The sequence below is a fragment of the Giraffa tippelskirchi genome, chromosome 4, assembly GCF_054371585.1.
Source record: "Giraffa tippelskirchi isolate mGirTip1 chromosome 4, T2T-mGirTip1v1.2.pri, whole genome shotgun sequence".
Lineage (NCBI taxonomy): Eukaryota > Metazoa > Chordata > Mammalia > Artiodactyla > Giraffidae > Giraffa > Giraffa tippelskirchi.
Window position 1 is genome coordinate 91,296,107 of NC_137278.1, and position 13,592 is coordinate 91,309,698.

General features: G+C 44.0%; 1 protein-coding gene and 1 long non-coding RNA gene across 31 annotated transcripts in view; one reads left to right on the forward strand and one right to left on the reverse strand.

Annotated features, from left to right (window-relative positions):
- DCTN1 (dynactin subunit 1) overlaps positions 1-7,572 on the reverse strand; it is a 30,155-nt gene extending 22,583 nt beyond the window's left edge. For all 30 annotated transcript variants that reach the window (XM_081595747.1, XM_081595744.1, XM_081595737.1 and 27 more), the window contains exon 1: positions 7,525-7,572. The gene's annotated coding sequence lies outside the window, so the exon portion shown is untranslated. The remainder of the gene's footprint in view (positions 1-7,524) is intronic.
- Positions 7,573-7,874: 302 nt separating this feature from the next.
- Positions 7,875-13,592, forward strand: LOC145547088 (uncharacterized). Its single transcript, XR_014083525.1, has 2 exons — positions 7,875-8,820; positions 12,987-13,592. It is a non-coding gene; the product is annotated as an uncharacterized LOC145547088 (long non-coding RNA).

A 13,592-nucleotide genomic window follows, 5' to 3' on the forward strand; every position in this document is an offset into this window, starting at 1 on the left:
AAATAGTCTAGGAAAACAGGAAGAGATGAGGGACACAAATCTAAGTCTGATAAATAGGTTACCAGTGGAGTTGGTGAACATTTCAGAAATGACAGGAAAAGAAGCAGATTATTGGGAATTAAGGAGGAACTGGTAAGGAGGAAAAGTCTCTTTGGCACCCAGTCTACACCATTTCCACCTTGCTTTTTACTGGTATACCAGTATCCTTTGAGCCCCTGACCTCTTCTTGTCTCACTTTACCAAACCTTGATCCTGGGCTAACCCAATCGTTTGCTTTCTCTGATTCTACCTGTGAAGTGAAGTCGCTCAGTCGTGTCCGACTCTTTGCGACCCCATGGACTGTAGCTTACAAGGCTTCTCTGTCCATGGAATTCCAGGCAAGAGTACTGGAGTGGGTTGCCATTTCCTTCTCCAGGGGATCTTCCTGACTCAGGATTAGAACCCAGGTCTCCCACACTGCAGGCAGACACTTTACCATCTGAGCCACCAGGGAAGCCCGATTCTACCTGTAGAGGTTTGAAATTCAGGCAGTCTGACAGCAAGGTCTACACACTTGAACTGAACTGCATTTTGATTTGGTTGCAAAGAGATAAAATGAAACATAAAGGTAATCAGCAAGATATGGATTTTCTTAAAAGTAGGGTGGAGTTGTACATCTCTAAAAGCACTAGCAGGTGAGGGATACGTGTGGATATAAGTCCCTCAAGAGTCAGGAAAGGAGAGGGGAACAGAAGCTTGGGGACTGGAAGCTTGGAAGGCTGGATTCCTGACATACTCAGCAAGAAGATACATGGAACCTTTTGTTCCTGCCTTGCAAATCTCACAGAGACAGGACCTAGACCCTAGACAGACTTTTTTTTTAAACCTCTCCAAGCTCTTCAATTATCCCCAGAAATTTCTGTAGCCCACTCCCAAACTGAAAACAGGTCTACTCCCTCACAGGATATTCCCCTCTAGGAATACCCAGTGACTGACAGATCCGCTTCCAAAGGGCCCAGACCTCCAGCAAGGAAAGCTACACAATACGCCTCACTTATCCTCAAGAAAGGCACCCTTGCAGGCAGGCAACAGGCACTTGAGTGCAGCCCTGTATTGGAGAACCACAACCCTCCCAGAGCTAGTGGGAGTCCTACTTAACAGACCATTCAAAGCTCCTGCTGCTTCCCCCCCTCAATCAACCAACAAGTCCCTGGCACTAGGACCCTGCGGACAGGGAACCCTGAGCCTGCGCTGTAGAGAGAGAGATGCACCATTTCACAACTTCAGCAAAAGCCAAAGCAGCCAGCAAAGCCACAGCCACCTCAGCTATGCTTGGCTCTGCCTTTTGGGCAGCTCACCAGCCACTCCCCAGAAGCAGGGCATTCTGTCCTTTCTCTTTTTAAACCCACGTCATCAACTGATCATAACGGAAATCAATCTCCTCAAGTCACCAAGCAAAGGCGTATCCATGGCAACCTCAAGAGAAAGGACACAGAAATGATGCTCCAGTGGCTGCAGCAGGAAAAGGTAAGTCCATTCTCTTCCATCCACGCCATCTCATCATTCTCCTCTTTCACTGAAGTCAGGTGTGCACCTTACCAACAAATTCTATCACACCAATGGGGAAAACACCAAAGTTGAGTGTTAATAATGTATGTTATTATGAAAGGCTATAGATCTACCTAGTCCCATAACTGGCAGAAAAAAATTTTTCTGGCTGACTGAGACAAGATCTCTTTTCTTATTCACCATCTCAACTGACACAGTCTTAGCCTGCAGTACCTAACAAATCATGACAGTCACTTGTCCTTCTAGTCAGGCTGCTGGGAAGTCACATAAGGATTTCAGAATTCCATATGTAGTTGCAAAAAGATAGCAGCAACACTGACCCACCACCCTGCCCACCCATCCACTATCAAACCCACAGACTGGCCTGGTAAGGGTCCCTCCTTATCATCCCTAAACTCCAGCCCCTCAAGACCAGAAACTGGGACTTGGGAGTAAATTTCTGGCTTTCTCTGATGCCTCAGAGAAGGAATGCCATTTCTGCAGAAGTAAGAGATGCAGCAAACATAAATACTACTGTTCCATGCCTCAATTTCTTCTTCTGTAAAACACAGGTAATAACAATACCTTTCTAACAGGGCTGAAAAGCACTTATAAGAGTGCCTGGTGTGACACATTCAATAAATGACAGCTATACTTATTACGAAGAAGAGGAAAGAGACCTCAGTGCAGGATTCAAGTTCAGAGGGTATTCAATGTTCTTGGAGCGATCTTGAGTCTGCTCTCTTTCCCTTTCCTCTCTGGACAGTTGTTTCAAGCCTTCCCTTACCACTCTCAAGTCCCTGTTCCTATCTGAGCCCACACCAGAACCCCTCCCCCAACAGATAACCTTGCTGAGAAAGGAAACGGAACCTATTTGCAAATTTAGATGTATCCATCATTGCCTCTTTTTTCCTACATTCTTTCCCTTTCTTCAGTTATTCCTCTTCAAAGGAAATGATATCTTCTTTTCAGGGACAACCCTCCACCCTTCTCTGCAATCATCTTTTCCTTTGTGCCTTCAAATGTGACCTCTCATCAGATACCCCATGCTCAAGACTTCTAGAAAAACCTGACTCTTGTCTCTGCTACTCCTCCACAAGCTGCCACCATCTTCCTTCCTTCCTTGCCAAATTATTCAGAGTACACCCTCCTTATTCTCACTTTCCATCCACTCTTCAATTCACTTGGCTCCTGTCCTTATGACTCCACTAAAGCTGCTTCTGCTGCTAAGTCGCTTCAGTCGTGGCCGACTCTGTGCGACCCCATAGATGGCAACCCACCAGGCTCCCCAGTCCCATGGACTGCAGGCTCCTCCATCCATGGGATTTTCCAAGCAAAAGAGCACTGGAGTGGGGTGCCATTGTCTTCTCCCCACTAAAGCTGCTCACACTAAAAAAAAATAAAAGTCCTGGTAACCACAATCTCTTAACTGCCCAATCTCGACATATATTTTCCAAGCTCATCCTACTTGACCTCCCTGTAGCAACAGAGGCTGTTGATTCTCTTCCTGCAACTTTTTCCTCTGTAGCTCCCTGGACAACATTCTCTTACCTTTCCCACTAAGTCTTGTCATTTCCTCTGTCATCTTCAGCCTTCTGTAAGCATAACTGGGATCATCCATTCCAATAGCATCATCCACCACCCCAAGGCAAAAACTCTCTTCTGAACTCCCGACCCACATTTCCACCTATCTGCTAAGCACCACAGAGCCCCAAATTCAACGTGACCCAAAACACGTGGAATCTTCCCCCAGCAAATATCCTTCTTCTACATTCTCCTTTTTACTGGTACCACCATCCACCCAGAAGAGAAAACTGAGTCATCCTGGACAATTCCCTCTCTTGTTCTCAAAGACCAATTAATTAGTCATTACATCAGAGAATCTCTGTCTCTACAATCTGATTCCTCCCCTTCTTCCCATCCACACTAATCCTTAATTCAGCCCGAAGCCAAGCCCAGGTTATTACAAGATTCTCCTGATGTTCCTGATCCAGATCCTCCCCTTTCAGTCTATTTCCACAATTAGCTTCCCAAAATATAACCACATCACCTCCCTGCCTGAAAACCTCCAGAGACTTCCCTTCCACAAAAGTGCACCTTAGAACAAAACTACAGGCCATTAAAAACCTGGCCTCATTATGAATCTAATCTCATCAATCACCCCTTCTTTGATCCCCAAATCTTCTTAGATTCCAGAAACTTGGATCCACCTATCTTATGCTTCTGCAAATGTTGCAAACATCCCCATGTCCTTTCTCTCTCTTCATCTTCAAGGCTCAACTTACTCATCACCTCTTTCCTGAAGATTCTCTTGATGTCTCCATGTGGAGCTGTCATTCCCTCCTCTGCACTCACACAGATCTTTGGAAATAACTCTATTACAAGATCACATTTTGCTTACAATACTGTCTTCCTTATCCCATCATGAATTCCTCCAGAGCAGAGTTTTTATTCATCTCAGTTATCCTAAACAGTGAACAGAGAAGCCACTCAATGCTGAATAGAAGCCTGTACCAACATTAGGTTCTAGGGATGTAAGTTGGCTCTGATAGGTTTTCCAGAGACACCATGGGGGAAATACAACATACACCCCAGCAAAGGTAGCTCTTTCTTCTCCAGTTAGGAGCCTAAGAAACTAAAACTGCAGGGACAGCTCCAGTTCCTATGGAATTCAGTAGTGGCAATAAATCTCAATTTCATATGGTTCTAAGGTAAAAGGACAAGAGAAAGAAAGACCCCTAGGCTCTAGAGGAAGTGTAGATCTGGAAAAATAGCTTTAGTAAGGTTTTAGGAGTGACAAGAGTCCAGACTCTGTTTCATCGAAACCCTCAGTGGATACGTCAGAGCTTAGGGAGGTCAGACTGGATAACCAATTTGTCAGCCAAGTACAATCAGTACGAGCTGGAACGTTGAAAGAAAAATTATATAAAACCAAATCCAGAGACTTCAGAATGGCAAGGACCCTAAGATAGACTTGAATCAGTCAACTGCTCAGCACTTACCTTCTCAGGGGACACCGAATACCCAGTTCTCATTTCCCTTGGCATGGGACAGATAACCCAAGCCCCCACACACCACCTGGTATCTGTAGACAGGATAAACCTAGGAATCCTCTACAATACCTTCCGACCTATAACTCCAAAGAGCTACTAACAATGTCAGATCTGTCAGAGTATAAGCTATGGCAGCTGTCAGTCATGTACTATGATTTTCCCAACTATTTTGACTCCTCCCTAACAACTTCTTTTCCTTTGCACTCTCACGTTCAGTCAGGCCCAACTTATCAATTCTTTCTCAGTATCAGCTCTTGCATTCTTCCTTTCTCCCTCGTTACCACTGTCATCACTTTGGTCTGCCATGTAATAGCTTTGAGAATTAAGACAAACTGTTTACCCTCTTTGGTGCCTCATCTGTAAAACAGGGTCACAGCTGCTCTGCCTACCTCACAGGAAAGGTTGTTTGTGAAAAGTTCTGTAAAGTGTTACATAAATAGAAAGCATTACTATTACCATCATCCTAGGCCATCTTTCGGAGAAGGCAATGGCACCCCACTCCAGTACTCTTGCCTGGAAAACCCCATGGACAGAGGAGCCTGGTAGGCTGCAGTCCATGGGGTAGGCTGCAGTCCATGAGAGTCGGACACGACTGAGCGACTTCCCTTTCACTTTTCACTTTCATGCACTGGAGAAGGAAATGGCAACCTACTCCAGTGTTCTTGCCTGGAGAATCCCAGGGACGGGGGAGCCTGGTGGGCTGCCGTCTATGGGGTCGCACAGAGTCTGCCATGACTGAAGCGACTTAGCAGCAGCAGCAGGCCATCTTTACTGGTATGGCTCCCTGCCTCTCTCCTTCCTCATTTCCAACCACATTATATACTACAGGAGGACTACTACACACTGTAAAATATTGCTTTGCCCCAAATCTTCCAGTGACATAACATGTCCTACTTGAGTCAAACCATTCTGGATCTGACATATGCAGTGTCATCTCCGCACCACTATCAAATGCTTAGGATGCTTCCCCTGGTTTTGCAAGCCCCACTCGTCCTTCAAAGTCCAGCTACAACCCCACTACCCTCCACACAGGAGGACAAAATTTAAGAGACAGGAATCTGAAACAATGCCAGGGAAGAATAAAGGACAATTCAGTTTGGGGAAAACATGGTAGAAACACTGCCATCTCACACTTCAAGAATCTTTTTTTTTTTGGCCGTGCCACACAGCTTGTGGGATCTTAGTTCCCTGACCAAGGACTGAATCTGACCCTTGGCAGTGAAAGAACTGTCCTAACTACTGGACTGCCAGAGAATTCTCAAGACTCATCCTTTGAAGAGGAATTATATTTTTTTATTTCTCTGATTCTAAAAAATAAGCTAGGATCAGCAAGATGGAAGTTATAGAGATGTATTTCAGCAACATGAAAAACTTCTGTATTGAGCTACTCATTATGAAACGGGACGCCTTACATGCAGTAAATTCCCCATTACTAGAAATGTTCAAGCCCAAACTGGCCATTGGGCAAGAATATTTTAGATGGAATTCAACTATCACAAGATCTGAAAGAAACATTAGTGCTCTAGTCCAGTCTCCTATTTTATAGACCTGGACAGGGGAAGAGATTATTCAAGGCAGCACAGCTTGTTCTGGAGGGTAAGGAATAGAACATGGTCTCTTTCAACCCAGAGACCTACACGCTTGTACTCAAAGTGTATGTGGTCCATGGACCATCAGCATCACCTAAGAACTTGTTTAAAATGTAGAACCATCCAAAGCATGTACTTTAACAAGACCCCTAGGTGTATACACCATTAAAGTTCCAAAAGCAATGACCTAAACTGCCCCTTTCAAATCTTGAGTTTCCAATTATGGAACTCCATTTTCCAAATTGTCTTATATGCTGAAGAGGCAATACCCAAGAAAAACAGTATTTTCCACCCAAATTTGGGAAACTCCAAACTATACTTCCAGTGGGAAATTCTTGGTAAAAATACTATTAGCATATTGAAAGCTTAAGTTTCTAAACATGCGCGTGCTGCATGCTAAGTTCCTTCAGTTAAGTGAGATTCTTCTGTGACCCCCACGGACTATAGCCTGCCAGACTCCTCTGTCCATGCGATTCTCCAGGCAAGAATACCGGAGTGGGTTGCCACGCCCTCCTCCACAGGATCTTCCCCACCCGAGGATAGAACCTGTCTCCAGCATTGGCAGGGGAGTTCTTTACCACTAGCACCACCTGAGAAGAGAAAACTCGAACCATGAAGTTTCTAAACATATTTGAACACAAAAAGCCTTTTGGGGGAAAAGTCATCATTTACTACTATCGTTAACATCCCCGTGCCTTGGGCTTCGGCCATAGCCTAGGTAAAGGACGTCAACCTTCACCTCATTGTTCCCTGACTCTCAGTGCCTTAAGCATACTGGACTGGTAAGGGGTCAAGATGAGCTTGCTGGTCTCCGCACTGTAACAAAAGAGGGTAAATTTCTAAATCACCGCCTCTTTAAAAACAGCGGAACTCCTCATCTGTGTGATTTAGTTTGGGGGATGCGCAACACGACTGCTCAAGAGTCACCCTGACAGTTAAGGCGGACCCCAGGAATGGGAGACAGACACACCAAACGCATATTGGCCTGCAGCTTTAGTCCTCTTTTTTCTGTTTGACACAACTTTTCAACCATGTGCCCCACTAGAAACCTGTAGCTTGGAATAGGTTCAGGGGTGCCTTGCACATTTCCAGGAAAGGAGGGGAATCCCTGCAGTTCCTGAAGAATTCGGAGACGCAATCACTCTGACCCCGCCAGGCTGAAGAGCTCAGACGGGTCAGACCAGGCCAGACCCAGGCGGGTACCCACCTCCACCGCGGCCCACCCCCGCCGACCCCTGCCCGGCACACCGGGCTCCCGCCGCGCCCCAGGCGAGCGCCGAGCCCCCAGAACACAGCCAAGAGCCTTGGGAACACGGCGGGGGAGGAGGCAGTTGCCGTGGTCGCCGCCTCCGTACCTGTACTGTCAGGGGCTCCGCGCCCGGCTCCGGGCCCCACTGGCGACCGACGCCCAAGCTTTAGCGGGGCCCCACCCCGCCCGCACGGGCTGCCCGCCGTGCCGCCAGACCCCTGTAGGCCCACTCCAGGACCTCTAGTCTCTGAGACCCAGAGGTGTTCTGGGTCGGGGGAAACCCGTTACTCTTCCCCGAAGACCAGCCCGGGTTAAACCCTGTGCGCTGAGCGCAGCCGGGGAGACTTCGATCAGGCACAAAGCTGGACACCTGGAGAGAAATTTGCGCGTGCGTACTGTACGGGAAGCCGATTAGGACCACGGAGGAGAGGCGCGCGGTGGCCAGCGCCCTCTCCCGGCAGAGGGTAGACAACGTAGGGAAGGCTTGTCCTGATTTGGTCCAAGTTCCTCCAGAGACTCGCTAAGCTTTTGAGTGCTAGGCTGTTAATTAAAACAATAGTGGTAAATGTAAAATAATGAAAATTTACATAATGGACTATGGTAGTTTTTTATTAAAAAAAAAAAACACTTGGGCCGAGGGTCCGGCTGCCAGGCACTTGAGCTTCGCGAAGGCTTGCGGCGCGCTCCCGCCCAGCCGCCTCAACTCCCCGGACGAAGGTCCGCTCCGCCGAAGGGGCGCCGAAGAAAGAGCCCAAGAGGAGATCTGCGCGATTGTCAGCTGAATTGGCTCCTGCAGAAGTGGAAACGAAACCGAAGAAAGCGGCTGCTGCTGCTAAGTCGCTTCAGTCATGGCAGAGTCTGTGCGACCCCATAGACGGCAGCTCACCAGGCTCCGTCGTCCCCGGGATTCTCCAGGCAAGAACACTGGAGTGGGTTGCCATTTCCTTCTCCAGTGCACGAAAGGGAAAAGTGAAAGTGAGGTCGCTCAGTCGTGTCCGTCTCTTAGCGACCCCATGGACTGCAGCCTACCAGGCTCCTCCGTCCATGGGATTTTCCAGGCAAGAGTACTGGAGTGGGGTGCTATTGCCTTCTCCGGAAGAAAGCGGCAGGAAAGGATAAATCTTCAGACGAAAAAGCCAAACAAAAGGGGAAAAAAAGGAACAACGGGAAAACAGGCCGAAGTGGCTAACCAAGAGACTAAAAGGAGAGCCCAGCCTCTGATGAAGCAGGAGAAGAGGCCAAGTCTGATTAACATCACACCCTATCCTATCAGTGGTCCGTCTCCCTTCTTGTACAATCCAGACGATTATTTTTATCAACTATTTTGTAAATGCAAGTTTTTTGACAGCTCTAGAAACATTTTTTAAAAAGAGAGAATCCTCCCTCATTCCACTTTTTAAGTGTAAGTGCTTTTTTTTTGTTAAAGGGTGAAATCATTTGCTGGTTCTTTATTTTTTGGTTCAACCAGAAAATAGTGGGATATTGAATATGGGAGGTTTTGATTGTCATGGGTGTCAGCTTAACATTCCATAAATTGAGGTGAGCTTTTATACTCTATAATATAAAGCATACTAAATGGCAGTTTGGAGTCAATTGTGCATTCAATGTCTTGGATACTAAATTACTTCTCTTCCCATGTTTTTGGTAGAATTATTTCCTACAATTATTTACAACAAACCACTACTTGATCTTGGCTCTCCTGGTCAGAATTTTTTGCACTCTGTAACATCTTTAGTCGTGGTAGTCCAGTTCTCCTAGTAACATTGTTAATGTGCTGTGAACGATAGAAAATTTGAGTATGTAGTATGATGTTAAATTGTGACTGGTGGAACTTACGATATTGTACTGAATATCCTGTTAAGGAAAATTTGCCTCCAAATTTAAGCTGTAAAGTTCTAGAAAAACTGTTGAAAAGAATCAAAACTACATGAATTTTTTAGATTTTTGGTACAAATGTTAAGAATTATGTACAAATTGAAATGTCTGTGTTCAGTTCAGTCGCTCAGTCGTGTCCAACTCTTTGCGACCCCATGAACTGCAGCACGCCAGGCCTCCCTGTCCATCACCAACTCCCGGAGTTTACCCAAACCCATGTCCATCGAGTCAGTGATGCCATCCAACCGTCTCATCCTCTGTCGTCCCCTTCTCCTCCTGCCCCCAATCGTTCCCAGCGTTAGGGTCTTTTCCAATGAGTCAACTCTCCTCATGAGGTGGCCAAAGTATTGGAGTTTCAGCTTCAACATCAGTCCTTCCAATGAACACCCAGGATTGATCTCCTTTAGGATGGATTGATTGGATCTCCTTGCAGTCGAAGAGACTCTCAAGAGTCTTCTCCAACACCACAGTTCAAAAGCATCAATTCTTCGGCGCTCAGCTTTCTTCACTGTCCAACTCTCACATCCATACATGACCACTGGAAAAACCATAGCCTTGACTAGACCGACTTCTGTTGGCAAAGTAATGTCTCTGCTTTTAAATATGCTATCTAGGTTGGCCATAACCTTCCTTCCAAGGAGTGAGCGTCTTTTAATTTCATGGCTGCAATCACCATCAGCAGTGATTTTGGAGCCCCCAAAAATAAAGTCTGACACTGTTTCCCCATCTATTCCCCATGAAGTGATGGGACCAGATGCCATGATCTTAGGTTTCTGAATGTTGAGCTTTAAGCCAACTTTTTCACTCTCCTCTTTCACTTTCATCAAGAGGCTCTTTAGTTCTTCTTCACTTTCTGCCATAAGGGTGGTGTCATCTGCATATCTGAGGTTATTGATATTTCTCCAGGCAATCTTGATTCCAGCTTGTGTTTCTTCCAGCCCAGCATTTTTCATGATGTACTCTGCATATAAGTTAAATAAGCAGGGTGACAATATACAGCCTTGACGTACTCCTTATCCTATGTGGAACCAGTCTGTTGTTCCATGTCCAATGTCTGTGTACTGATCCTCAAAACAACCAATAAAATCTCAGTTATGAAAAAAAAGAAAACATTAGAAAGTACAAATTCCCTGACCCAATGAACCCACTTCTAATTATGCCAAAGAAATGAAAAAAAAATAGAACAAGTGTTCAGACATATTTGTACAAGGATGTTGGAAGAGTCAGGATCTAATAGACAATCGTTCAAATTCAGTATACCCACTGTCTCAGACCTTGGGTTGTTTACTTAACCTCTCCCAACCTCTGTTTCGTCTTTTGTAAAATGAGAATGTTAAGGATAGAACCTACATTATTTGGTTGTTCGTAAATTTAAGTGGATTTATGTAAACAGCCTGAAGTGTAACTATTGCAATATTATGCTTGTCTCAGTTAATCTCAGATTGAAAAACAACCTGAAAAATCCATAAAACTGTTGGTGGGGTGGAAGTGGAGGTGGTAAATGGTAGAAAAGATGAATTGAGCAATCTCTCCACTACTGCCCCTCTTTTTCCCATTTTGTTGTCTAAGTATTTCTGGAGAGGACTCTTGAGAGTCCCTTGGACAGCATGGAGATCAAACCAGTCAATTCTAAAGAAAATCAACCCTAAATATTCATTGGAAGGACCGATGCTGAAACTCCAATACTTTGGCCACCTGATTCGAAGAGCTGACTCATTGGAAAAGTCACTGATGCTGGAAAAGATTGAAGGCAGGAGGAAAAGGGGGTAGCAGAGGGTAAGATGGTTGGATGGCATCATCAACTCAGTGGACATGAGTTTAGCAAACTCCAGGAGAAAGTTAAGGACAGGAAAGCCTGGTGTGCTGTATTCCATGGGGTCACAAAGAGTCAGACATGAATGAGCAGCAACAAGTATTTCTTTTTATTATTCTAAATAGATAATGCACTAGTATGATTCAAAAATCAAAACAATATTAAAAGTATGCACTGAGAAACCTCACTGCAACCCCTCTCCCTATCCACTCCTTCCTCCTTGCACACTGCAGTTAACCCTTGGTGTCCATTTCTTGCTTAGCAAATTGTTCAGCAAGTTGCTCAGTTTCTTACTCTTCCCACTTCTTATGCGCAAGATAGCATACTATATACACTTGTACCTTACTTCTTCACTCAACAATATATCCTGGAGACCTTTCTGAATCAGTAAATAGAGATCTTCCTCATTCATTTTTTGAGCTGCATAGTACTCTGTTGCATGGAAACATAATTTGTTAACCATCCTCTTCTAGTGGGATACCAATTTTTGCTATTGCAAATGATGCTACAATGAATCACCTTGTACATATGACATTCCATATGTGAGCAGGTTTATCTGTAGGATACATCTGGGCCAAATATTAAATGTATCTATAATTTTAGTAGAAATGGTCTTTATCATCTGCAGTTAGAGAGAAACGGTATAAAAAATAAATTTAAAGGCTTTTAAAGGCACAGTATACATGTATTTTTTACTGTGGTAAAACATACATAAAATTTACCATTTTAACTTTTTAAGTGTACAGTTCAGTGGCACTAAGTACATTTACCTTATTTTGCAGCTATCTCCAGTATCCATCTCTAAAATTTTCTCATCTTTCCATATGGAAACTGTATCCATTAGACACTAATTCCCCTTTCTCCCCTCACCCTAGTCTCTGGTAACAAGCATTCTACTTTCTGTCTCTATAAATTTGACTTTTCTAAGTACTCCATATAAATAGAATCATACAATGTTTTTCCTTTTGTGTCCAGCTTATGTCTTCAAAATTTGTTCATGTTGTAGTATGTGTCATCATTTCTTTCCCTTTTAAAGCTGAAAAATATTCATTACATATATGTGTGTATATATATATATATACACACACACACACACACATACATATACACACACCACATTTTGTTTATCCATTCACCTGTAATGGATTTGATGGATTTGGGGGCTGTTTCTAGCTTTTGACTATTGTAAATAAACACCTTTAAAAAAAAAAGTACATACTTCATTTATCCCATCCCCAAGATCCTTACCCAAAGTAACTTGATGCCATTTTTTGTTTTCAGTTCCAGAGTCAGCCTCTGAAATTGCAAGCATTTTAGATGCAAAGAGCAACTTTGTATACACACTGTTCTAAACCTTGTTTTTTTAAAAAATTGAAGTATAGATGATTTACAATGTTATGTTTCTGGTGTATGGCAAAGTGATTCAGATATATGTATATATGCATGTATACATATATAGATATTCTTTTTCAGATTCTTTTCTAGTGTAGGTTAATACAAGATATTAAATATAGTTCCCTGTGCTGAACCTTGTTTTTATCTCCATGGGACACTACATCTTGGAGGTTTTCCATATTAATACATCTTGATCTGCTTTGAATTTGTTTTTAAATATATATTTTTAATTTGAACTGGAGCCATCTCTCTGAGAGCTTTAACAACCTTTAACAGATATGCTGAGTTTTCATGTGAAGATGCCAGGCCTTGGTTAGAAGCCGGGTAGTAATACAAGAAAGACCCAAATCCTTTTCAACATCATGAAAAGGGGTCTGAAGACACGATATACAAACAGGAGACATATTGTTTCTTTTATATTGAATTAGACTGAGTGGTCTTCAAAGAAAATTAATACTGTCTCTGTCTTATGTGTTTTTTCACAGGTGCCAACCTGAGGCCCTGTCTGATAGGGACCATGAACAAGACTCCAAAGACCCTAAAACTCGAATTTGTATGCCTAGAACTCATCCTTCCAATCCCTGATACTGAACAGAGAAGAAGATCTGTGCTCATTTGGGTAGACTCCTAGGCACTTCAGAAAATGGGGAGGAACCAAGAGGGAAAAAAACTCCCCTTGAAAAAAGTTCAAAGGACTCATTTGAAAAGACCCTGACAATGGGAAAGATTGAAGACAGGAGGAGAAGGAGACGACAGGGGATAAGATGGTTGGATGGCGTCACCAACTCAATGGACATGAGTTTGAGTAAACTCTGGGAGTTGGTGATAGACAGGGAGGCCTGGCGTGCTGCGGTCCATGGGGTCACAAAGAGTCAGACACGACTGAGCCACTGAACTGAACTGAAAAAAGGAATGCTGTTTGCAGGAAGGAGGAAGTGGTGTTTCAAGCTGAGACATGGAGAAGGAATTAGATAAAGGCAGAGAGCAAATCAAAGGTGGCAAAGCCAGGTATGGCAGAGGACAGATGCAGAGAAGCATCTACATTAGTTATACTGGTGCTGTCCAAAAGAAATAAAATTCAAATTTAAAAA